This window comes from Podarcis filfolensis (genome assembly GCF_964270895.1).
Source record: "Podarcis filfolensis genome assembly, chromosome: 7".
Lineage (NCBI taxonomy): Eukaryota > Metazoa > Chordata > Lepidosauria > Squamata > Lacertidae > Podarcis > Podarcis filfolensis.
Window position 1 is genome coordinate 47,712,209 of NC_139603.1, and position 26,974 is coordinate 47,739,182.

Sequence of the window (26,974 nt, forward strand, 5' to 3'; positions counted from 1 at the left end):
TAAAAGATGCTGTGGATATGCAAAGCATTATTATTATTCAGAGTTAACAACCAAATTTCAACCACTCGCACTTATCCATCTGAGCAGCATGCTCTCGGGGGAAGAAAACACATATATTGTCAGCAGACAGTTGTCTTAAAGTGGGTTATAAAACCACCTTCTTGATCACCATCTGGAGTCACATTCACAACCAAGGGATACCAGATGTGTATGCATGGAGTGATACAACCCACTTTCTCTATCCATTAGACATAAAAGAGTTACAGCATTGGGTCCAAGTGAGTCCAGTCGCTTCCCTTGTACACCGTGAAGAATCTCCCGAGGATCAGCAAAATGACCCGAGAGAGCCTCATAAAATTAAGAATGGCAGAAATGTCAAAAGAAGCAATAATCGTTAGTCACAGGCTTATCTGTCATGCAGTGTTGCAAATTGGGAGCAACATCTTCCTAGCACCTGCAAGAACCAGCCTACTCCAGGGGAAAAGAGCAACAGTGCAATCCTAGGCATGCTGCTGAAATCCCATTGAATTCAGTCCAGCTTACTTCCAGGTATTCACATTCTCAGCCACATTTGCTGTTCCTACCTTTAAACCAAATGGTGAATGAAGCAAATGTAAGAGAGCAAGAATAACTGAACTGCAGACCTCAATAAAATCAGTTCAACCAACACTACAATGTAACATATGCAGCACTATTAAAAGGGCTTTTTCTTTTGATCAAATCCATTTATCATGATTTCCCTGGATGAGCTCCAAAGGAGATCTTCCATCAATGGAAACAGTCCTCCTGTCTGAAGAAGGAGCTTGAATCCAGGTCAAGCTTCTGATAATGGAAGGATGTGGGAGGCGATTTTTGTCAATTCTCCCTTTGGTCTTCCATGCTAACCCCCCCACACTTTTCTGGAAAGCTTCTGAACCTTCTAGAGCATATTTTAAGGGGAGTACAGGGGGAAGCAGAAACCTAGCTGAGAGCGACTCTGAGTCAAACTCCCAGTGAGTCCGACTGACTGAGTCTTGTGGAGAAATCCAAATCAAGAGAAAAAAACTGGAGGGGGAGGCATGGAGTTCATTCTAACTCCATAATTTCCCCGTAAATCCTTGTGTGTGGGATGCTACTATAGCTGTACCAAGAATCTGGAAGTTCCACAGCAACTTGGTGTTGTCATCACCAAATAAGGGTTTGCCCCTATTTGGGCATTATATCATTGTTAATCCTCCCCCCCCCCACCCTCAAATTTGAATTTGCCTATGAGGAGCAACTTTGGTATTTTCGATTCATATGTAGCATGCAATTTTAAATGATCAGTGCACACATTTTAATGTGATATGCTTGTGCAATTTTCTGGTTTTGTGCAAATCTGAGGGATCAACAAAACACCCACCCACCCCACTCACACATGAAAACAAAGACCAGCACAGCCAACCACAAATGAACAACCATACCCTAGGCCAACCCCAACCTCTCTCATCACTAAAGGAACACAAGTGAACAGCAAAGAACCTGTACAAGCAACGCTGACACCAAACCCTACATATAGCAAGTAAAATAGAAACATCGCCACCTGACCCCAACGCCCCCATCTTCCCCCCACCTCTTTCCCCCTTTTCTTCCCAATGTCTCAACAAATGAAACTGCCCCTCCACCTCTTTTCCCATTTTTACTGATTTGTAAAAATGTTACATGGAAAAAAGAATATACGAGAGAGACACATTGTACACACTTTTGTAAATCAAGAAAATCTTTAATAACCCCCCCTATACTTAAATCTGAGGGATCAAAAGAAAAAAGACTATACAGTACAGTAAATGAAGACCAGGAATAATTATGAGCATGGCTGAAAAAGAGATGAAAGCACTGACGTAGCAGTGGGCATGGAAAGGGAGTGGCAGAAAGTGCCAACTGACTGACCCACCGAAAAACACAGAATCAAATTTTCTTCTACCCTGAGTGGAGAGGTTTTGAGCTCAGTTCCCCCCAGTTTATCAGATTATCCTAATAATAATAATAATAATAATAATAATAATAAATTTTATTTATATCCCGCCTTCCCCAGCTGAAGCCGGGCTCAGGGCGGCTAACAACAATAAAACAGTACAAAAGTACAGCACAAACAACACTCTAAAATCATTCATTATAAAATTAATTCAATTTTATAATGGGTACAATTGGGTAGACGTGACTTTATAGGATGAAACCATTGAGAGTGGTGCTGCTGCTTTGCTTGAGGGTAAAGTTGTAGGGAAAGGGAAGGGGGAGTGATCCATTCCATAAAACTGAATGGTAGGCGGTTCAAGAGAGACAAAAGGAAATTTGCCATGAACATGGTTATGGAATTTGATACGACAAGATGTATTGCTGACTGCCCACTTGGACAGCTTTTAGAAGGGATTACAGAGAATAAAGCTATCAACATATACTGGGCACGCTGGTTATATATTCCTCCAGCATCCTGAAGTCCTGGCCTACCTGGCAGCAAGTCAGCATGTCAAGTTCCCAGTCCAGGGTCAAGCCACATGTCCAAAGCACAGTCCTGTAGAGGACCAGGAGCATCCAAGCGGAAGTCCGCCAACACAAGCAGCTGAACAGACACAGCACCTCAGCTCTGCTTCCCTTCTGTGCTTTGCATGCTGACTGCAGCATCTGGGCTTGACGAAGCATGTGACCCTCACCTGTTCCAAGCCTACTCCAGCTGAGGAATCATAGGCATCCTCTCAGAGCTAGCGAGCCCCACCTGGCCTTTGCCTGCCTCGGCCTTCTAGAGTGCCCCTCCCTCTGCTCCTAACACCTCAGAGCCTGTATTTGTGGAGACAGAGGCTCCTCTGGCTCTGGGTCCTGCTGCTCTGGTTCTTGTGCACTGGCAGATAGGGGCCATAGGAAACAATGGACTGGGGCAGCAGTGAAGAAGCCTCAAAGTTTGTGGGTCCAAGTGCCTGGATACCAGAATAGCAGCAACCTGGATGCAAATGTACAGCTGGCCCTCATGAGGAAATGTACACAAAGGGCCTGGGCTGAAAGTTCTGCTCCAAAGCCTTCCTTTTCCTCTCCTTCTGTGTACATTTCCTCATTATTTTTCTCTGCAGCTGTGATTTCTCATGGCTAGTCGCTGACAGTATATAAAATGCATGAAGTCCCTACAACAAACACTGCATTGAAACAATTTTTAAAGTTGGGGTGAAAAATAACAAGAAATTCACACTTAGGCCCTTGAGGATAAAACATGACATATGTCCACCAACACTTAGGCACACTGGGGGGCATTATAAAAAGTAAATAAAGGTCACACCATGGTGCCTAGCTGTTCGAAGACATGGCTTTTGCCATTAAGTTGTCATTTCCTTACTTTCTTACGCCTTAGCTTCAGTGTTTGTTTTTTTAAACGTTTCTGACATTGGTTGGATAAATTTACCTCCTTGTGTTTTATAAAGCAATCCATGAAGTGTCCGTGTTTACAGAGTAAAAATTTACATGCTGTTTGACATTTTATAGACCATGTGAAATGAAACTGTGACTTGCTGACTGGGAAGTGATCTAAAATGAGGCTGCAAACAATATTAGGAAGCATTCCCTTAATTATACATGGGAGATTATAACTAGACTTGCCTTTTAGGCATACTGACAACTCATACTGATGAAGCTGTGTCATGTTCTGTACCTGTTGTGCTGGAACCAGAAGCTATCATAGTACCTGTTCATTGTGTCATTGTCTGGGGCAAATCTGAGTGCATAGCGAAAGAAATGGCATGTACGAGGCAAGGAGGGCAGAACTGGGTGTCTGTTTCCTGCCTGACTCCTCGCAGAGTTATAATCCTCAGAGTGGTTTAATAGTCAATCTCTCTTCCTGGGGAAGTGTGGAAACAAGCCCTGTGAGGCAAATAGAGGTTTCTTAAAAACTCTCAACACCTTGAACAAACTGCAGTTCCCAGGATCCTTTGGGGGAAGCCATGACTGTTTGAAATGGTATGATACTGCTTTAAACGAATATTAAAAATGGGCCCTCACTTAAAATCTTTTCAAGCAGGATAACTATGCAAAGGATTGTAGCTGAAGGTGTGAGGGGCAATTTTCTCTAGCTGCCCAGTCCAACTTATCCTACAGTTATTAGGAGTCTCTGTGGCAATTTCCTGCAGGTATGCATCGGTTTTCAGGATGGATAGCATTTTATTACATTTATTGTATTTATTTTTTATTCATAAGAGTATATACCAACCTCTCACAAAACACCAGGGCAGTGTACAACAACATAAAAACCTTTAAAAGCAATTCAGCTTTCATAATACTTCATCACCTTACATTTGTTCAAATAATTAAGATTGAACAAATCTGGAAGTGGATTTAATAATTAAAAAACAACAACAACCCTAGGTCATGTCTTGAAGCGACTGGTAGTCAAAATGACATGTTTTATTATATGTTCCTACTTGGTGACCAGATGAAAGGTGGCAGGAAGTCTTGGTATGGTGATACCTAGGCTAGACTAGCTTCAAATCCAAAGGGACACCACTAGGTGGCATTTGTATTTGTATATATGCTGTTACTACCGCCTTATCTTCTATGAACAGAGAGAGGATGGAACAATTGAGGGCCCGGTTTGTTTGAAAACAACAGCAGATGAGCAGGGAAACCCTGTAATTGTGCTGGGCATCTTGGGAGTAGATAAGTTGGCTATCAACAGCTGAACATACTTGATAACAAAACAGCTGACAATTTATCTGGACTTTGAGGGCTGCTAGGCTACTTCTAACTATCCCTAGTTTGTAGACTACTTGCATTTTCTGGAGCGGCTTGGAGTTATGGGCTGCTTCTTACCTGGGTGGCTCCTTGTACTAATAAATCATTGCTTTTCTACTGTAAACTACAAGCAGAATTGCAACTTTTTGCCCTTTTGGGGATATTGCCCTTTCCTGTATGTTCATCCTGCTGTGTTCTGTCTACACCACAATACTTTTAGTTGGTGGGAAGGTTCAAATGAGACCACCCTCCAATCTCGACTGTATACCCAACCTGGGCAGTGACTAGGCAAAGCAGCAAGGCAGATGGAAATAAGGCCAAACAGGAGTTGTAGCAAATGGTAGGTGGTAAGCAAGAAACTGGAACAAGAAATAACAAGAGGAGCAGGAACTCAAAAAAACTGTCCCGTCCCCCCCATAGCGAAGTATTTGAAGTAACAGTATCATGTGCTAACAGTGCTCTCGATATTAACCACTCATTTCTAACTCTTGGCACTTTTATGGTGAATCTTGTGAATTTAGAGTTTCTTAAACCTTCAAACCACATGACTTGCTATAAATCACAAGCATCTTCGTTCTCAGTAGAGACAGGCTTGGAAACGTGACTGCCATCTATTTGAGAGGTTGACAAAAGACAAAAATAACAATGGGCCACATTTTATTTTGCAAGAAAAGCCCTTGATTTCAAAGCTACCCCCCTTTTCTTTTGTATTTTCAGGGAGACATCTATGGTTTGATGAAATATATTTTCTTCACCGGGACCTTATTGTTCAGATTTAAGACAATTGTGCCAAAGGAAAGCACTTTTCTCCTGTGGGCTTCAAAGGGAAAAGCCCCCTTCATACGTTACTTCCATGAAGGGGTCATCATGTAATTATTCAGCTGTGGTCCTCATCAGGAATGCCATTGAGTACATTGCCTGGTCTTGTCTGTAAACGTCAGCAAGTTAGCACGGCCATCTGCAAGGGAAAAGCCTACGCATGAGCTGCTCCTTGTGTATAGACTTTCATGCAGTCAGGTCTCCCGTCCAGTTCATGGATGTCTATAGGCAGGTCCAAGCAACACACTCAATACTGGGGCCAGAAATGCAGCTCTGCTTTATAATTATATGGTGCCACATTTGTGCAAGGACTGTGCAAATGGGATTACAGTATACCATATTGAAATATAGGGGATACATTTATAATGGTTGCACTTATTTTTTTTTAAATAGGTGCAGTTATCGCCTGACAACCCAAATTGACATAAGTTGTAAGTTAAGGCTGTTTAAAATCTGCATGAAGCCACTTAGGGGGAAATCATAAGAAGATCTGAAGTGTGGTGGTATCAATACAGTATGTGGATGACGTCTATCTTTACCTCTCCATTTCATCAGAATCTAGAGAGGCTGTTGACGTGCTGGACTATTGTCTAGAATCAGTGATGGGCTGGACGAAGGCCAATAAAATGAGGTGAATACTGATAAAACAGAGGTTCACACTGTGACACCTTTAGGGTGCAAGAATATTTCTACTTACCTTACTGCTGGGGGGCTTTTTGGTATGTGTTTATTGGGATTTCAACTGGGAATTTTTTTGGTCATTATTGTATTTTGTATTGTTATAATTAAATATTTGTTAACCACCCTGAGCTGCCTTTGGGAGAAAGGATGAAGCAGAAATCCACTGAAACGAAAGAAAGAAAGAAAGAAAGAAAGAAAGAAAGAAAGAAAGAAAGAAAGAAAGGCAGTTCACTAGTTAAAGATTTTATTTGATTAAACATACAACTTTTAATTCATTATTCAATCACTTTCAGATAAATCTGTTTCTTACCAAATCTTCTGTGTAGGTTTCCTTTTGAGGACACTAAGGCAAATTTTGACAACATACCATTTAGCAGGCATTGCTTAAAAGAAAATGCCACCTAATATTTCCTTCCCATATTTTTTGTTTGTGTTTTGTAATAACACACTGAAGCTAAAAGAGCTTTTAAAATGTGCTCTTTAGCCCCAGCCCCACCAATTCAAATTTGCCCAATTAATCAACTAAAGCTTGATTAATCTACTAATTAAAGTGATTAACGTTTGCAACCCTAAGTATTTTATCATGCATCATTGCTTTCTGTTATATCAGATAATTACCATATCATGGTATCTATTCATTGTTTACTATATCAGAATAGGATTGAAAGCTGAAGCCTGCATAGCATGGGAATGTAGAGATGGCCAGTGGCAAAGTCTGGGGGATACATAACCAGGAACTCCAGCTCACCAACCCATATAATTCAACATAAACATACCCTTCAAGGGAAGCTTAGCTGAATACCACCTTTGATGCAATTCGCCAGGTACAGCTACATTTCAGTGGGACCCCTAGGGAGGATTCTGGTTAGACCCCACTGGAGGAAGATTTTGGAACCAAAGTGCCTGGTAGGTTGTACGCAAAGTTCAGATCTCAAGAAATGTGTATTATCTCTACCTGCACTCTACTTTAAAAGAACAAAAACTTGCACTCATGAGAACTATACTGGTCAAAGCCTGCACTTTTATTTGTACTTTATCGAGATTACAGTAGGCTGTGCTGTACCTTTTTTTTTTGCCTTCCCGTAGCTGTGCTCACACATGTACAACAGCAGCAGCAGCACAACAATTTTCTTCCTGCTAGGTAGAATAACAGAACTTGTCAGATCAATATTGTTAAAACTGTGTTCAGCATTCAGCAGCTTGACCATTGGCAATGTAAAAATGAACTCTATAGCACTCAAAGCAGCTGGTCAGTGCAGTGACATGTCAGATTCATTACCTGGTGGATTATCTGGTGCACTGTGGTTTTGTTTCTTTAATTTTTGAAGATTCATGCATCACCTTTCAATCAATGGTTTAGTTAATTGATTACATTTATACCCAACCTTTTTTCTGAGGAGCTCAGTGGTGGCATACATGGCTTTTTGTTCTCCCCATTTTATCCTCACAACATTCTGTGAAATAGGTTATACGGAGAGACAGTGAGTGGCCAGAGGTCACCCAGTGAACTTCATTGAAGGGGGACTAGAACCTTGGTCTCCTAGTTGATAGTCCAGCACTCTAACCACTACCCCACACTGGCTCTCAAAGCAATAGAGAGGGCTCAAAGTATTTTGCAGCTTGAAGTGAAGGAGAAGGTCTAAACCCCCTTACTCCATGCACAGAAGGACCTTAGCAGAAGCAGTTAAATCTTATGACACTTCAAGGCTGGGATTATCTGGGGGCTGGGATTCAATCCTGGCAAATTCAGATTGCAGAGTTAAAGTTGATTCAGTACTCTTGCGGAACAAAGCCGCTTCTGCAAAATGCTAGCCTTCTTGCAATAGGGAAAGTGACAGAAAAAATACACTGGAAAGTGTGGGATAACACTCGCTTGGTGCGGCAGCATCTAACCTTCCCACAAACAAATCAGAACGAATGCTCAGTAAATAGCTGACATCATTAACTACCCTGCAAACTTTGTGCTAACAGATCAGGATAGATGCTCAATAAACATGGCATCTGCAACTAGGAATGAGCAAATCTGCCAATCTCTGTTCTCTCTGCATTTCATTATCCAAAGCATATGGAGGGCACCATGTTGGCGAAGATTGCATTACAATATGAGAGTGCCTAAAAAAACAGGGGGGAATAATCTGCAGATGAGCCCCAAGCAAAGATCAGATTTCATCTGTTAGCTTCTTATTTCAAAGTTTTACTACCACTGAAAAAGTAAAGCATTTTTCTATCAGCATCCCCCCCCCCCATTTCCTAGGGCAACTACATGCCTCTTGTAACTCCAGGGCCTTTCGTGGATCTATCCCTGATTGACACGAAGTGTAAACGATGGGAGAAATAAACTTGGCTGTCTTTGTGGAAGTTATATATCCTGCCATATCTTGCACTGCTGATTTCATTTTTGCTAAAAGCTGATACAAGGCAATTGTAGCACAGTAGGTAACAGCCTTCATCTTGGCACCAGCCATCAGTATCAAATGTTTCTCTCTGCCCCTTGCTAGTCATACCACTTCGCTCATTCCAGAAGAATTACCCTCCCTCTTGCTAGGGTGCTACGCTGTTCCATATGGGCTACCTAACAAAAATCACAAAATGTACTGCTCAGCATTAAAACAGCAGTTCACTCTGCTATCGCCTGACCTTTGCAACCCCAATCAGAAATGAAGTGTTATGCTGTGAACAACACTGCTGGCTAAAAAGCCATAGTACAGGTATTTTGTTCTTAGTTTCAAAAATCCTTCCTTAACTGTATGCCTCAGAGAAGAGATGAGGGCAAAGTAGTTTTGCAATGGCTAAATACTCTTCCATTTCTTCACCAAAGAAGTCAGGGTGTAAGAAGCCTTATGGGGATTAGATCTAGGCAGATAGCAGGCAGAAAGTTGGCATCTGGAAGGCCAGATCCAATTAGACAGACCCTAGAATCTATCCACACTACCAGCAGTATCAGGCAATAGTATTACTGAGATGCTGGGTTCAGCGGGTACTTTGTGCATGCCCTGAAACACCTTGCCTCCTGGAGCTTTGCCATATAGGTGGCCAGGAGTGGCAACTTGAATAAAATACTGGAGTGGGTGGGTCAAGGTAAACTCCGCCCTGCATAATTGATCACATGACTGGGTGCACCTACACCATTTGAGTGGCAGCCCCCTCAAATATATTATTGGAGGACTGAAGGGACCTTGGCCCCTAGGAGTTGGCTCCTTTGCAGGCGGCTGTGCAATGAGTATAGGTTTCTGCGAGCAGAGTTTGGGAATAAGTTTTACTTCAACTAACCATTTTCCTCTTCAGTAACGTTCAGGCAGTTCAAGCCACATAGTCCTTTTACTCTTTGATGTCATTTTATCACTGGTAAGAACAACAAGTATATTTTCTTTGAAGCTAAGTGGGACCCAATGGTTTTTATCTATTTATTGTCATGATTACATTTATTTATATACCACCTTTTCCTCCAAAGAGCTCAAGGTGGTCACATGACTATCCAATTCCCTGTTTTATTATCACAACAACCCAGTAGGATAGGTTGAGAGACAGTGAATGGCCCGAGTAACTGAGGTGTACAGAGTAACCTCCCACAACTCTGGAGAAATTATATCAAAATATAAATCCTCTCTGGTGTGTAACGTGATTAAGGGCATGTGCAAGCTTGGAAACAATATTTGTATACTCAGTATTTGGAAACTAAGTAGGATGAGACACTCTATCAGCAGAGGCAGATAAGAGATAAATTCTAGAGTCTGATTATAGACCAATTCCAGAATGATGTCTAAGGATGGAACGGAGGAAATCTGACATTGATTTGGGAAATCCGGGTGAATGTACCAGGGGCCACAGCGCCCTTTGACTACAGCTGTGATAGGAACAATCAGAGTGGGAAGAGCAGCCCCCATTTCACTCCTGCTTTTCTGTCTTCCACTACATTATTTATTACACACCCCTTATTTGTCAGAACCTTTTCAAACTTAATTACACAAAGCTCCTGTAGAAAATAATGAGTGCTAAAGTGAGGGATACTTCTAGGCAAAACCACCGTGAGTACCAGCTGCCCCTGTGCTAGTAATACAAAGTGACAACAATTAATAATCATTAATATTAAAATAATGCAATTAACTTCAGTGTGGGAGACCCAGTTGATGCTGCAAGATAATTATGAACCAACACCGCTTATGGTTATTTATCCTTGACAGAGCACATACGCATGGAATCCTGTGCTCAGTTGCACATGCAGATATCCTAGCATTCTAAATGAGATGTGCTCATATGGAACTTGGGTGCTGGGATGCAGCCTGATGCTTGGTGTTCGAATGTGGCACGGACCACTGCATGGCTGGAAATTTTACGGCATCCCAATGATTCACTTAGCGGTGGGAACAGGGAGCTGGGGAAGGAAAGCAGGGTAGAAAAACAGAACTGTAAGCGTAGGCAAGATGGGAGAAGATAACTGCCAGGGACCAGAAAAGGACATGGCAAGCCCCCGTCTTCTTCCATCCATTTTTTGGAGGGAAGGGCACCGATACAGCTCCTTGCCAAGGGCACAGGGGACCCTACATATGCCTCTGCATATATCGAGATTGCATCGACCACACTAACAATGAGGTCAGTGTTTTGCTTCTCTGCCAAGTGTCTTTGCTTGTCTGGGAGTTTCGAGTCAGATCAAGGCTGTATCATCTGAGGCATGTTTAAAGGCTATGGTTCACAGACTCTGTGCGTGCGCTTCGCACCCACAAAGGTTGCTTTCCTGTTTGCTAATATCCAAATGCAAAAGCATCTAAACAGGCATATGCAGGAGATGAATACCCATCCCACCCTGTCTCTGAAAGTTTATGTAGTGCAGATATTCTGCTACTTAACCTGGCCAAATACAATGGTACCTCAGGTTACAGATGCTTCAGGTTACAGATGCTTCAGGTTACAGACTCCGCTAACCCAGAAATAGTACCTCAGGTTAAGAACTTTGCTTCAGGATGAGAACAGAAAAAGCACAGCGGCGGTGTGGCGGCAGCAGGAGGCCCCATTAGCTAAAGTGGTGCTTCAGGTTAAGAACAGTTTCAGGTTAAGAACGGACCTCCAGAACGAATTAAGTTCTCAACCTGAGGTACCACTGTATGTAAATTTAATAATTTCTACCAATATTAAAATATAAACCATATTCTTTTGTTTTATGATAAGAGAACAGCTACTGTGACTAGTGGAGTCCAGTACCTAGAGGCAAAAGGATACAATCTTAGTATATAGGCAATGGCCAAATCATTACTCCAAACTACATGCTAGGTAGAAAGAAAGTGGAATACTTTCTCCGTGTTGCCAGCCATTCTGAACCATGGAAGCAGCCTTGACAAATCACAAATATACGTGGTGCCTTTTCTGCAGTTTTTTTTAACTTGTTTAGATAAGTCTGTCATACCTGTGACATGTCCCTAGCCATAGCTCAGAAAAATTACTAGAAACCACATGGGTTGTCAAATACATTGTGAACTGCCAGAGATTTGCTGGATATTTGACTATTTGAAGACTATTTGGAGAACTTTCACTATCAAAATTCTCAAAGGAGAATTCTGAAGAAAGTTTTGGGTGTATGTGTTATGTGTGAATTCATTTTAGCTGTTGCTTAAGTGAAGATGAGCTTTTGCACAAAATGGGAATGTGGGAATCTGCTGTATACAGACTTGGTCAATCTATACTGTCTGCCAGTGATCCTCCAGGGTTTCGGACAGGGCTCTCTTTTCCAGGCCTACCTAAAGATCCTTGGAATTAAACTTTCTGCATGCAAAGCAGATGTTCGACCACTTTGTTACAGCCCTTCCTATAGAATTTGCATAATTTTGTAAGATTTCCCACAGGGTTCGCATAAGCAGGGAGAGCGTGGTGACTTGGGGGGGGGGTCAACCAGGGGAAATGGCAGAATGACAAAGGGTTAGACAGACTCATGATGGAGATGGAACCATGTGGAGATATTTGCTGTCCTTGTGAGCTCAGTCTTATTAGAAAAGAATTGTGCTTTTGAAAAGCAAGTGAGGGATTTTCTGTGCCTCCTCTCCGCCCCCATTAGCCTGCTTGTAGCTAAGTAATCTACCATGTTTACCATTCTGTCTATAAATTAAATAAATTCTTTCCCTCCTGTTCACTTTTATATACACTGTGCAGCTGGGATACTTCTTCACTGGCTCTATTATGCATACGTTCAAGAAGTGCTGCCTATGGCACATGTGTTGCACAGATGTTTGGGCTCTTAAGACATGAGGGGGCATGTACCTCAGCAAGCCTAGGAACCAGGAGAATGGAGAAGCCATCTTTCTTCCGTTCGCTCCCAGGGAACAGTAGAAAACAGAGCAGCATCAAATCAAAACCAACAACAGGCAAGGACCTGGAAATGGAAACGTGTGCAAGATCTGGCGGGCAGACGTGACGGACAGCTAGACAGCACCGGCTGTGGTTTTGCCATAGAAAAGAAGCTCAGTAAATAATATTCATTCCCAACACTTCATCATGACCGTATCAGCTAAGCACGCAGTGGGTGGGGGGTAGGCAAAAAAAGAAGCAGCCCTAAAATAAATTTATCTTGCCGTTTTTGCTTTACTAGAGAATATGTAACAGTTGGCAGTGTAATACACTTTTTATTTTCATGAGTTATGGATGTGCATGGCCATCCCTAAAAAACTGAAATAAAAACTGTATTACACCGCCAAGCCTCATATATTATATTTATACCATACCAGAGGAGGTGTCTGCAAAGCAACTATGGACATAAACTTTTATTTTATCTGTACTTCCTCGTGTTATTAGTATAGTTGTGGAAATAATAGGATTTACCGAAGGTTGTTACTCTTGGTAGTAGTATTGATATAATACAATACAGTAGGCGGTTCTATAAATAATATATTGATCTGCAGGCTAGATTGAACCATTCTCATGGAGTCACATGCCAAATAATTTAAATGATGAGGCACACTATGCCGAATGTTATGATCATAAGGCACCTTACAGAGCAATCTTTGACGCAGTATTATTGTACTACCTGTGCTAACAAACAAATGAAATGCAATATTGTCACCCAAATCTTGCACCAAGAAAATTATGCTACAGTCTTAGCATCCATATATATAAATATCAAGTTACTAGTCCTGAAGACTGCAAGATGATTGCAAGTCTGGTTCAGTACAAAAGTGACTGTAGATATGTTCTATTTAATTTACAGATTTGTTGGTTCAGTCCTTGTGGCACTTTAATCTGTAAAGTCAATGTTTGCTGGCTCATTTTGTGGTGGGCTTCTATAACAGCTATAGAAGAACATTCACTTCCCGCCCCCGCGCCCTTTTAGTGCTGCCTTAAAGAATCGTATTCACCCAGCAGATACAGAACTAAGGGGGGGGGGGAGCATTATTACTGATTCTTGCCCTTACACCACTGCCAAAATCAATTTTTAAAAATTATCTCAAAGTTGCTTTCAACTGAGTCTGGGCGTGCCTTTATGGCCAGAATATTATCCCATACTCTGGGATCTTTATTACATCACACTAATCTAATTTAAATGTATTTTTACTGTACTTGGTTTAATGAATGTGGAATGTGTCACTATGAAATTGCACCATTAATTTGATAAATAGGACTTGAAGGTATAATTTTTTCCAGCATTGCAGACTAATGAAGCTAAAATACATATATAATAAGAAGTGTAAATAATAAATTATTCTTAGGAGCAAAAAAATTAATTAGATCTTACCACAAATTGCAGCTCAATGTCAGTGGGTTTGGGGGATGCTTTTTTTTTGTAAGACTACTGACTTTCAAACTAGTTGAAATACAATTGCAAACTGTGAAAAGTTTTGCACATTTTCATCATCATCATTGTCACACATCCTTGAGTATGCAACTTTAAGGAGTTCCACTTAGAGTCCATTCCTAAGCTCATTTACTTGGAAATGACATCTTCATTGACTTCAGTGGAATTTACTTCCAAGTAAATGTGTTTAAGATCATGGCTCACAAAATTATAGTCAGAAGCAGCCACATGGTATCTGATTCAGCTCAGCCTTCTACGCAAATATCACCCTATCAATTGCCAAAACCTCTCAAAAAAAATTCAACCTTCGTGGCCTATACTATATGGTACTAAAGGCAGAAAGCAGATTGCAATATGGAGCAAATGTCTTTGGGAAGCCAATTATTACCTTCAAGGGAAAACGTAGGCAAAGCACACTCAGGATGGCTTTCACAAGCTAGGCAGATAAGCTACTTTTGCTGGTCTTGAGAATAGCTGTGATAGACTGCATACACAATATACTTTTAAAGCTATACATTTGAAGCACATTCCCCCGACCCTCAAGGAATTCTAGGTACTGTAGTTTCTTAAGGATGTTTGGGAATTGTAACTCTGTGACGGGTGAACCATGGTGCCCAGAATGCTTTGAGAGAAATGTGCTCTAAAGGAATAGTGTGTACATAGCCCTCGTCTGTTCAGCAAAAACAACAACAGAAGAGTGAGGATGAGACTTCATTGCATCTGATGAAGTGGGTTCTGTCCCACAAAAACTTAAATTTGTTAGTTTTCAAGGTGCCATAGTGTTCCTTGTGGTTTTATTCTGTGGCTTGTTTTAGTGTACCAGTTTCAGTGTCTTGTATTATTGGACTGCTTTATTGTGGACTTGCATCTTCCTTGACCTCACGAAGAGGCAACCTGTCCATTTAAAATAAAAATAAATAAAACTACGTCTGGATCATATAAGGGAGCCAAACTACAAATTAGGAGGAAGGGTGAGGGACTCCTCCTTCCCCCACTTAAGTCTTTCCTGATGATGGATATGGTGACCACCAGTCAGACAGGGTGTCTGTGTAAAACCCACCCACATTGTCATACCGGCAGGAAACATTCGCACACCCTAACAGCAGTCCTGATGCTATAATGATGTCATAGAATCATAGAATTGTAGAGTTGGAAGGGTCATCTAGTCCAACTCCTTTCAATGCAGGAATCCCCTGCGCATAGGTGGGCTCAAACCACCAACCATCTGGTTAACAGCAAGACACATTGACCTTAAGATTACCAAACTGAAACTAATTGAGGTTATGTGGCAGTGGCTTCTCATAGATTCCTCCCTTGAGCAACCTGGTCCTATTAAGGCTGTTGAATCTGCACTTTATTCTCCACTGTAGAATCTACTGTGTGCTGAGTTTCTTAATATAAAGACACTGAAGGCTGAAAAGTACAGTGGGTTATACAGTGGTACCTCAGGTTACAGACACTTCAGGTTACAGACTCCACTAACCCAGAAATAGTACCTTGAGTTAAGAACTTTGCTTCAGGATGAGAACAGAAATCACGCAGCGGCGGCAGCGGAGGCCCCATTAGCTAAAGTGGTGCTTCAGGTTAGGAACAGTTTCAGGTTAAGAACGGGCCTCCAGAATGAATTAAGTTCTTAACCCGAGGTACCACTGTATATCAAACCAAGTTTTACTCAAGGTAGACCCACTGGAACGAATCAACCTTATTTAGTCATGTCCATCCATTTCACTGGGTCTGTGTTCTGAATATGACTAACACTGGGTACATCCTCATATATTGAGTTTCTTCACCTTCTTAGCATCCATTTTTGAGATGCTTTGAGAAGTGAATTACAGGCAGTGGTTGCGGAGTATTGGTGCTTGGTGGGTTTCTCTATTATTCATCCTGATTCATTAAATACTTCTCTAGTTTTATTGCCGCTTGCTGTTGAACCTGGCAAATGTCAATGTGAAGCTTTGGTACGACTTTGTGTTTCAGACACAATGTCAAGACTTGGGGAAAACATGTATTTATTAGATATAGCCTTGCTGGAGGAAGAAAAGAAGGATTTGGGTGTAAATTCTCTGCAAAGACAAGCAGATACCTGTACTAGAGTTATACAACTGAGGAAGACAATGCAACTTTTGGCAATGAATGAAATTGGGGTGAGGGAATTAATAACTGCTAAAAGCATGGAGAACGCAGCTTGCTTTTCCAGTGGAAAAGTCACAGCAGTAAAAGTACACCAACAAAGCAAGCAAGCAATAAATAAATTAATCAGCACAGTGTATCCAAAATCAATTGTGATTGTGTTGTCAGCTTGAATACCGCCCTCCCTTCTTTGTTCAGGGAGTAAGGCAAGAATGACATCTGTTTCCCAGCCTACCAAGAATAAAAACTCCTAGGGAGTGAACTTACCATGTGGAGTTTCCTCTACCATTTCATCTACTCAGAAAGCTAAACTATTTCCCTTGTTTAGTTGCTTGATGGAGGACCCTTGGCCAAAATGTCATCTTTTTCTTTTCTTTTCTTTTCTTTTCTTTTCCCAAGCCCACCGTTTAACATTTGGGTCCCCTGTTGCTTGATTTGCAGCCAAAATTCTGACGTGGCATCAGTTTGGTTGCCAGATAATGCATTAAGCCTTACTAAGGGGTAAACATAATGATCTTCATTAAACCCTCTCAATGAACCCACCTCCTGCTTCTTCAGGTGGAGGAAGCCTTTGACAAGGAACACTCTTAGCGCGGCTTGTGCTGTTTTCTTCTTGCAAGCAGAGGGAGGGAGGGATGAGTGGCAGCTTTTAGAGAAGGCGGGTGGGGTGGGGGGGTGGAAGTTAGGTAAACATAAAAAGGGCCTGTCAGATTTCCTTTCCTAATGGCAAAGTTTTTTCCTCAGCAATAAATCACAATTCAGTCAATGCCATTAGTTTTGGGGCATTATATCCCTCATTAAAGTGCATAAACAATTATATTTACTGAAGGTAATGTACTGTGTAGTGTATTATAACGATGCTCATTAACATATGTAATCATCATTTGAATGGGCTTTACTACAATGTAAACTGATAATGGCGTGATTACCCACTGGGTTATTAACTTTTCAGTCCTAAGATAATAAAAGGTGAAGCAAGAAAGAGAGCGCACATATGCATTGCCCTCCATATGTGATTTATGGGTTTTCTCGTCGAGCTATGAACACAGGTACCCATCATTTGGGGACTGGCTCTTTATTGCACATTGTATTTGACAGAATAATAAATGTAATTGAGTGGTTCTGGGTGACCATCTGGGGAAAAAGAGTCCTATGAATAAGGAAGGCACCACGGCAGACTAAGAGTCCCTGAAAAGGGAAATAATCTTGTCTGTCTCCCTGTCTGTGCCTTGCTGGCTCTCTGTGGTTAGGCGTCTCTATAATGTCTGTCAGACAAGGATAGGAAGAATCGCCACAGCCTCATTGGCGTTCTTCTCCAGCACGATGAAGGAAATATTGGAGCAGGCCATAGCAACACAGGAAGTTGCCTTACACTGAGTCAGATCCTAGGTGCATCTAGCTCACTTTTGTCTACACTAACTTGGCAGCATCTCTGTAAGCTTCCAGGCAGCCATAGCTGGAGGTGCCAGGAACTGAACATGGGACCTTTTGCTTGTGATGCATGGCTGGGCTACGGCCCTGTTGCACTTTGGAGTTACCCTTTGTCCAATGTCAGCCCTCTTTAGTTTCACAGCGATGGGTGAATAATTCTGGCTCAACATCTGTTTTTATCCACAGCATCGTAGGAGGAAAAATACATGAAGCATTATCACTGTTTTATACAATGGAAGCTCCTGAAAGATTTCGGACAGTGTTTATAGAAGCTGCAGTAGTTGTAGTCACCTGTACAAAGGGGTGGCTCTGGGTATGAATGTTCCTCCATATCAAATTGAGGTGGATCATTAAGGCAGATAAAAGCATCACAATGTAGATTTGCCTCCAGTTCAAGCAATGTTATGTGTATCATTCTCACTGGCCTGGGTGACTACATTTGACACTGAAAGTCAACCAAGGAAATCAGTTTTTTGTCTCCCATTCAAAAAAGTTTTCTTCCTCTCTCTCATTTCCTGCAGAATATTTCAGTGCTTTCATGATTCTGAAGTCAAAGTATAGAAGAAACAGCACATGGCAGAAGAGTAATTGTCACCAACTTATTTAATGGTAAGAATTTAGGTAGCAGCCCACTGTTTGGATTGATCCTATTAATTTTATTGTTGTGTCGTTGAGTGGGATTATCAACATAGCCTTCAATATCTAGAGAGAGAAATGTGAACAACTAAATTAACAGACCTTCCAAGTGTCCCTATTTTCGAGCGACAGTCCCACATTTAGAGAAGCTGTCCCAGTTTCTGATGTGATCCCGAAATATCCCGCTTTTCCTTAAGTCGTCCCTATTTTCATCGGAGAAATGTTGGAGGGAATTGAGTTATGAGACCCCCAAGCCAGGGAGATAAGTAACTATACAACCTTTAGAAGACATCTGAAGGCAGCCTTGTATAGGGAAGTTTTGTAATGTTTAATTATGCTTTTATAGATGTTGGAAGCTACTCAGAATGGATGGGGCAACCCAGTCAGATGGGTAGGGTGTAAATAATTACATTATTATTCTTGTTCTTCTTATTGAATAGAACATCCCTATTTTCATTGGAGAAATGTTGGAGGGTATGAATTAACAGCATCTTAAAAAGCAGAGACATCACCTTGCCAACAAAGGTCCGTATATTTAAAGCTATGGTTTTCCCAGTAGTGATGTATGGAATTGAGAGCTGGACCATAAAGAAGGCTGATCTCCGAAGAATTGATGCTTTTGAATTATGGTGCTGGAGGAGACTCTTGAGAGTCCCATGGACTGCAAGAAGATCAAACCTATCCATTCTTAAGGAAATCAGCCCTGAGTGCTCACTGGAAGGACAGATCCTGAAGCTGAGGCTCCAATACTTTGGCCATCTCATGAGAAGAGAAGACTCCCTGGAAAAGACCCTGATGTTGGGAAAGATGGAGGGCACAAGAAGAAGGGGACAGCAGAGGACGAGATGGTTGGACAGTGTTCTCGAAGCTACCAGCATGAGTTTGACCAAACTGCAGGAGGCAGTGGAAGACAGGAGTGCCTGGCATGCTCTGGTCCATGGGGTCACAAAGAGTCGGACACAACTAAACGACTAAACAACAACATGAATTAAGGGCTTGAATTCTGGATCTTCAGCCCTCTTACATGAACACTTACCTGAGACTAAGTCCCACTGAACACAATGTTGCTTACTTCTGAAGGACCTGTATCAGATTGCACTGTAAGACACAGACTCTTTGTGTCTGGGCACACAGATTCTTTGAAGTCGGAATGTACCTTAAAAGGATAAAGGTAAAGGTAAAGGTAACCCTGCCCGTGCGGGCCAGTCTTGACAGACTCTAGGGTTGTGCGCTCATCTCACTCTATAGGCCGAGAGCCAGTGCTGTCCGCAGACACTTCCGGGTCACGTGGCCAGCGTGACAGCACACGGAAACGCCGTTTACCTTCCCGCTGGTAAGCGGTCCCTATTTATCTACTTGCACCCGGAGGTGCTTTCGAACTGCTAGGTTGGCAGGCGCTGGGACCGAACGACGGGAGCGCACCCCGCCGCGGGGATTCGAACCGCCGACCATGCGATCGGCAAGTCCTAGGCTCTGAGGTTTTACCCACAGCGCCACCCGTGTCCCTTACCTTAAAAGGATATAGGGTGTTATATAAGACTAAACTCTTTCATTCTTTAATAAGATCTACTTTGTCCATGATATTTATTGTGTTCTACTCACCAAAAAGTGCTACAGAATGTTAATTTCTTCATTTCATTTCAATTATTTAGAAAATGTATCGAAAGCTTCTTATTATGGGCAGAAATCCCTAGGCAGTTTCCAGAAATTATAAAACCAAAATACAATAAGCATGATAAAATACAAATAAAAGATCAGAATACAATAAATACATTTAAAACCCATCATTTAAAACAGCAAGTCAGCAAGTGAACAGGATAACACTTTCAAAGCATTCAAACAGGCCTGGGTAAACAACAGAGATTTTTAGGAGGCGTTTGAAGAATCCAACAGATGGAGCTTCCCAAATTCTTTGGGGAAAGTATTCCAGAGGGTTGGTGCTACAACTTCATTTGAGGTTATTAGCATTTGAGATAATTAGCAAGTTACTGGCAATTAAGGTAAGCTTTAGAAGAGCTGATGTTGTTAGATGAAAGCACATGGAAGGGGAACTCCTTTCATCCAACAAGTGGAAATTAAAGTAAAAAAGGAAGATTTGCAAGAGGTCACTGCTATGTTACTGAAAATTAGAATTTGCAAACACAACCAAATAGTGAAGTGTTCAGTCTTGGACCAAGGTGAGCCTAAATCTGTGTCCTTTTGCTTTTCAAAGTTCCTCAGTGCAACATGGGCTGAACCTGGAGAGATGTTTCTAAGCATGTTTCGAGCATCTCCCCACACAAGGTAATGTCCATTAGAGGAGGGGGGGTAGGCGTGGATTTTGGTCTTTCAAATTTCAGTGGAACACTGTGCAAAATTTGGAGCCTACCTCTTACCTTCCATTCTGCTCAATTCACTATGCCGTAGTTGCAATGCCTTGTGCTTGGGGTGGGGGGTGAACTACATTCCAATAAAAAGCTAAGGATGAAACATTCAGTTGATTAAGAGGCTAGGTTAACTGATATAAAATATTTGGATACAGTAGTGCTGCCCCTAATTACTCCATCAGAAAATTTCAAAGCAATCTAAAATTATTTTCAGCACAAGTACTCATAAAAACTGTGGGTGGCAAGCCCCATCTTAGCAGAGGCATTCCATCCTGAATGAGAGCAGATGGGGAATGCCTCTTTTTATTATATATACACACACACAAAAATTTATATATTTGTATACTGCCCTTCATCCAAAAATCACAATATAAAAACACAAAAATATATAATATCATAACTAACAATTCAATAACCCCACTCTTCTAAAATGATTCCTGCTGATGCACATGCACACATCACTTAAAAACAAAGAAAATCTACGTTTTTAGTTCTTTCTCGCACGGAAATTTGTGTAGATTTGATTAATTAGTTGCTTTGTTGACCAAAACTCATAAAATTGACTAAGATTTTATTAATTGTGTGACAGCCTTAAAAAAAAACCAAAAGCACAGCAGGCAGGGCTTCGAACAGTGTAATCCTATACTTGTCTACTCGGATGTAAGTCCCACTGAGTTCAGATAAATAGGTGAAGGATTGCTGCCTAACTCAAATTGCGCAGCTTCCAGACAGATTTAAGCTTTAGTGCCTGTTTTTGGTGTGTGTTTAAACAGGTTAAGGACTGGCCTGGTGGTGGTTTGGTGTGAAGAACTGGAGGATCAAAGTAGGGAACCAGAGTCAGTAATTAGTAACCTTCCTTTTCCAGTTTTAATTGCTTTTTGTAGGGAGGGCAAAAACATTTTTTAAATGGCTTAAATCTTTCTGCTTGGTGAGAAGTCTAAACCTGCGCTTCCAGACCTCCAGAGAATATCAGAAAGCCCAAGAATAGATTATAGATGGCCATTAGCTTATGGTCTAACAGAGACCAAAGATCAGTTAAGTGGGAAATTCTTCCTGTGGAAGGATAGAGGCAGCAATTTCTTGATAAAAAAAACTCAGAGCTTATGAGAAATAGGATCAGGTGTAAGTAGACATCAGTTTGCACACTAAGGGAAATGGCAACTTCGTATTTTGCTACAATATACAATCATACAATAAATGCAATCATTTAGGCTCCACCTAGGGTCGGAGTAACTACTGCCCTCTGAAAGCCATCCCAGTAATGGACAGCAACTTGGATGGCTTAAAACATGGGCCAGCAAACTAGCACGCTTGTTCTTTCCCTCTCCCTCCCTCCCTCGGCGGCAGCGGAGGCGGCTCCTCCCTCCCTCCTCCTGCCTTCTCCCCGCCCTGCCTAGAGGAGGAAGAGGGCTGGGTTCTGTTGGTGCCAGCAGCAGCAGCGCTTGAGCAGCCACTAGCAGCCCCTCTCCGGAGCCCTTTCATGTACCACTCATCATGCCTCCGCTGCCAGCCCCTGCCGCTCGCAAGACACAGGTAAGCAGTCACCAGGGCTCGTGGTGCTCTTGCATCATTCCCCCCGTCCCAAATATAGTCTGGCCTCCCACAAGGTCTGAGGGACAGTGGACTGGCCCTCTGCTGAAAATGTTTGTTGACCCCTGGCTTAAAAAGAGGATTAGACAAATTCATGAAGGAAAAGGGTACCAATGGCTACTGGCCATCATAGCTGTGCTCTAGCTTCACTTTTGGGAGGCAGTATGCTTCTGAATACAGTCATACCTTGGGTTACAGCCGCTTCAGGTTGCGTTTTTTTGGGTTGCAGACCGCCAAAACCTGGAAGTACCAGAACAGGTTACTTCCAGGTTTCGGCAGTCGTGCATGCGCAGAAGTGCTAAATCGCATTTTGCGCATGCGCAGAAGTGCCAAATCGCAACCTGCGCAGACACGGGTTGTGAAGGCTGCAGGTTGCGAACGTGCATCCTGCACGGATCACGTTCACAACCTGAGCGTCCACTGTACTCTTACTTTACAAGCTGGAGCAAGACTCTATTTTTATCCCATTTACTTTCAGTTCCAGCACATTTTCTTTAACATAAACACCCAAACAAAGCCATGATAGAAAATCTCACCATGTGGTAAGTTGCTCATCCATCTTAAACTGCTTTCTATGACCAGGGCTATAAATAAAAGGCAAACCTAAATCACGCCGATGTAGCTCATTATAGCAAGGATGAAGAAACTGTGGGCCTCCATGTGATGCCGAACTACAACTCCCAGTATCCATGACAACTGACCATGCTGGCTGGGGCTGATGGGAGCTAGAATCCAACAATGACCGGAGGGCCACAGGTTCACCACCCCTGCATTACAACTTTAGTAAAAAAGACTTTACAGTAGGAATTTTGGAAATTCATTTTGTAAACTGTGCCTCCATTAAATTATTTGAATTTTGTGCCCCAGGGACCCAAACAGCTGTGTGTACACAGGTAAGTTGCCTACTGGCACATATTTAATGTACTGCCAACCCATGGATTTGTGCTGAGGAAGTTCCATCCTAATGTTTTTATGATGTTTGCTCTCTGAACATATACAATTACTGTAGCTTAATTTCAGAATGACTCATGATGCTCTCAGCGCAGAATGGACATTAAGAAAAATATGCAGCACCTTGCTATCACCCTGCCCTCTGAGCAGTTGTTCCACTTGTTTTTCAAAGTTTCAACACAAACTTAAGAGCTGTGCTCGAAAGGTACAGTGGGCTTGGTATAATTACCACAGCTGCCACAGATGGCTCATTTTAACAAGAGACCCTAGGTAAACCTCCTTGTTTAGCCTGCAGCATAAACAGAAAAATATTCCACTTAAACAAGTGGATTTGGGTTCTGCAGAGATGAAGCTCAAATCTGCCTTGCTAAGTTGTGTCATTAAAAAGATCCAAAGGCTGTTGAGGAAATATGGGTCAGTTCAAAGCTCAAGTTTTAACCTGTGTATTTTAATTACCCAAGTTTATAATGTGTTTCAGAAGCAATGCTACCTTGGTTGCAAACTATCCAGTCTAGCAGATCTTACTATGCAGAGGGTCACTTCATATAATGCAATCTAACAACATGGGAGCAATCCTGCAAGTCACTCTTGTGTCTGTCTCTGGAAATTTAATGTGTGTAGTCAGACACAACTGGGTCTGTCAGCGTACTTTTATATTCTACACTTTAAGAGTGTCAACTCCCCACCAGTCACCCACAACTTCATCTAGGCAGCCCAGATCTGGTAATTTGGATATATTGGCTATAATGCACCATGGATTCAGAATATTTTACACTTTTTGTTTTAAGGATAGTTCATCCCCTCCAACATTTCTCCGATGAAAATAGAGACGTCCTAGCGAAAAGTGGGACATTCTGGGATCAAATACAGACAGTTGCTGTAAATCCAGGACTGCCCCTGGAAAATAGGGACACTTGGAAGGTCTGAATAGTTATCTAGGATTGGTATTATTCCAGTGAAATAAATCAGGGCTTGGACAACCAAGAACAAAACCCACCCAAAATCCATCACAGGTCTTTCTGAAGGGCCACATCCCATGTCCACATCTATTACTCCAGCAAGATTGAATAGTTTTCTGTATTTGTATCAATAAGGTAAAGGTAAAGGGACCCCTGACCATTAGGTTCAGTTGTGGCCAACTCTGGGGTTGCGGCGCTCATCTTGCTTTATTGGCTGAGGGAGCCGGCGTACAGCTTCCGGGTCATGTGGCCAGCATGACTAAGCCGCTTCTGGCGAACCAGAGAAGCACATGGAAACGGTGTTTACCTTCCCCCAGGAGCGGTACCTATTTATCTACTTGCACTGGTGTGCTTTCGAACTGCTAGGTTGGCAGGAGCAGGGACCGAGCGGGGATTCGAACCACCGACCTTCTGATCGGCAAGTCCTAGGCTCTGTGGTTTAACCCAGAGCGCCACCCACGTCCCTATTTTTATCAATAGAAACCCTATTGTATCAATAGAAAGCCTGTAAACCCTGCTGTAACATCCTGTGACTTTTCCTGTCTGTACCTGACTTGATACTGATATGTCCTCTCTGTCTGGCTTTGGTAGGGGTAGTGAAGAAGCATCTGTTAGGATAATCCAGGTTTTGAAGCAGAATTCTCCTGGTTGCCCCCCTTCCCCAGTCTGGTGCTCTCCAGATGTTCTTGGAATGCCTGCCCCACCATTGCTGAACATTGGCTGGGACTGGGGGGGGGGGGTGGAGTCCAATAAGAGCACAGCTTTGGGAACAATGTCCTGGTGTCCACAGTGAGTCACTCTAGACCAGAAATGGGCATGCTTCAGACTTACAGGTCCTTCTGGTTTTTTCACCAAGACTCAGGGCTCATCAGTAGGCTCTAGTCATAACACGGCAACTTGGACGACAGAAGCAGACACAAAATGGTAGCTTGAGGGGTGGAGGCACTCATCATTTTTCGCTTCACCCCACAAACCATGGGTGACCTCCATTTTGTGTTTGTTCAACAGAAAGTCCCATTTAAAACACCATCTGGACCTTTTCTTTAATAAATGGATCATAACAAATGGAAGAGCAAAGAAATTCAGAGTAGGGGTTCTGAATAGACCATAGCTTTCCTTCATAACCAGTGGGACCTGCAGCAAAATAATTCAGTGTGGGCATTACCTTAAGGTGCTTCCAGCCAGGTGCCTTGTATCACAAATGCAGTGTTAAAACTTGACATATTTCTATGTGTGGCATGTTAGTTTCTATATGTAGGTTAAAAAAAAAAAGGCAAAGGACCCCTGGACGGTTAAGTCCAGTCACTCTAGACCAGAAATGGGCATGCTTCAGACTTACAGGTCCTTCTGGTTTTTTCACCAAGACTCAGGGCTCATCAGTAGGCTCTAGTCATAACACGGCAACTTGGACGACAGAAGCAGACACAAAATGGTAGCTTGAGGGGTGGAGGCACTCATCATTTTTCGCTTCACCCCACAAACCATGGGTGACCTCCATTTTGTGTTTGTTCAACAGAAAGTCCCATTTAAAACACCATCTGGACCTTTTCTTTAATAAATGGATCATAACAAATGGAAGAGCAAAGAAATTCAGAGTAGGGGTTCTGAATAGACCATAGCTTTCCTTCATAACCAGTGGGACCTGCAGCAAAATAATTCAGTGTGGGCATTACCTTAAGGTGCTTCCAGCCAGGTGCCTTGTATCACAAATGCAGTGTTAAAACTTGACATATTTCTATGTGTGGCATGTTAGTTTCTATATGTAGGTTAAAAAAAAAAAGGCAAAGGACCCCTGGACGGTTAAGTCCAGTCAAAGGTGACTATGGGGTTGGGGCGCTCATCTTGCTGTTCAGGCCAAGGGGGCCGGTGTTTGTCCACAGACAGCTTTCCGGGTCATGTGGCCAGCATGACTAATCCACTGTGATGGAAACCAGAGCGCACAGAAATGTCGTTTACCTTCCTGCCGCAGCAGTACCTATTTATCTACTTGCACTGGCATGCTTTTGAACTGTTAGGTTGGCAGGAGCTGGGACAGAGCAACGGGAGCTCACTTCATCACGGGGATTCAGACCGCCAACCTTCTGATCGGCAAGTCCAAGAGGCTTAGTGGTTTAGACCACAGCGTCACCTGCATTTCTATATGTACCATGTATTCAATACTATACTACTGCTTGCTATCCACATCAGAAGGCAGAACTTGATGAAATGTATCTGGAAGCATTTCCCCACTCACCTTCCTTCAGTCACTCCTTCACTACTCTCTGCCACCTTCTCCCATTGTGGACATGCAACATAGGTATTTTGTACCTCTGCATGGAATATATATATATTCCAGAAATTACACATGGGTAAATGCTAACAGCCTTAGATCTCATGTTTCATAATGGGCAGAATGGAAGTTTATACTTTTTTTGTGATGAGGTGGCACACTATCCATTTCCATTTGGTGGTTTTAATATTGTGCAAGAGTGATGAAGAGGACTTGAGCATAGCTGTCAACTTTTCCCTTTTCCTGCGAGGAATCCTATTTTGAATAAGGGAATTTCCCTTTAAAAAAGGGAAACGTTGACAGCTATGGACTTGAGAGACGGGAGGTTACATGGAACCCAGCAGAGGGCCTTCTCATTCGTGGTTGCCTGCCCTGTGGAACGACCTCCCATCAGGTGTCAAAGAAATAAAAAATTATATGACCTTCTGTAAATGTCTGAAGGCAGCTCTGCGGTAGTCTAGCAGGGTTGGGTGGAGGAGGCAGAGGTGATGTAGAATTGAGGGGTGCAATGGCAAAAGAGTGTGTGAGAGAAATACAGGTTTGAAGGTTTCGTTCCTACATCTGTACTGAAATGGTGGTTTGAAACGTGCCTTTACTGACAAAAATCAGGCACCTCTACATATCTAGGCAGTCTAGAAAA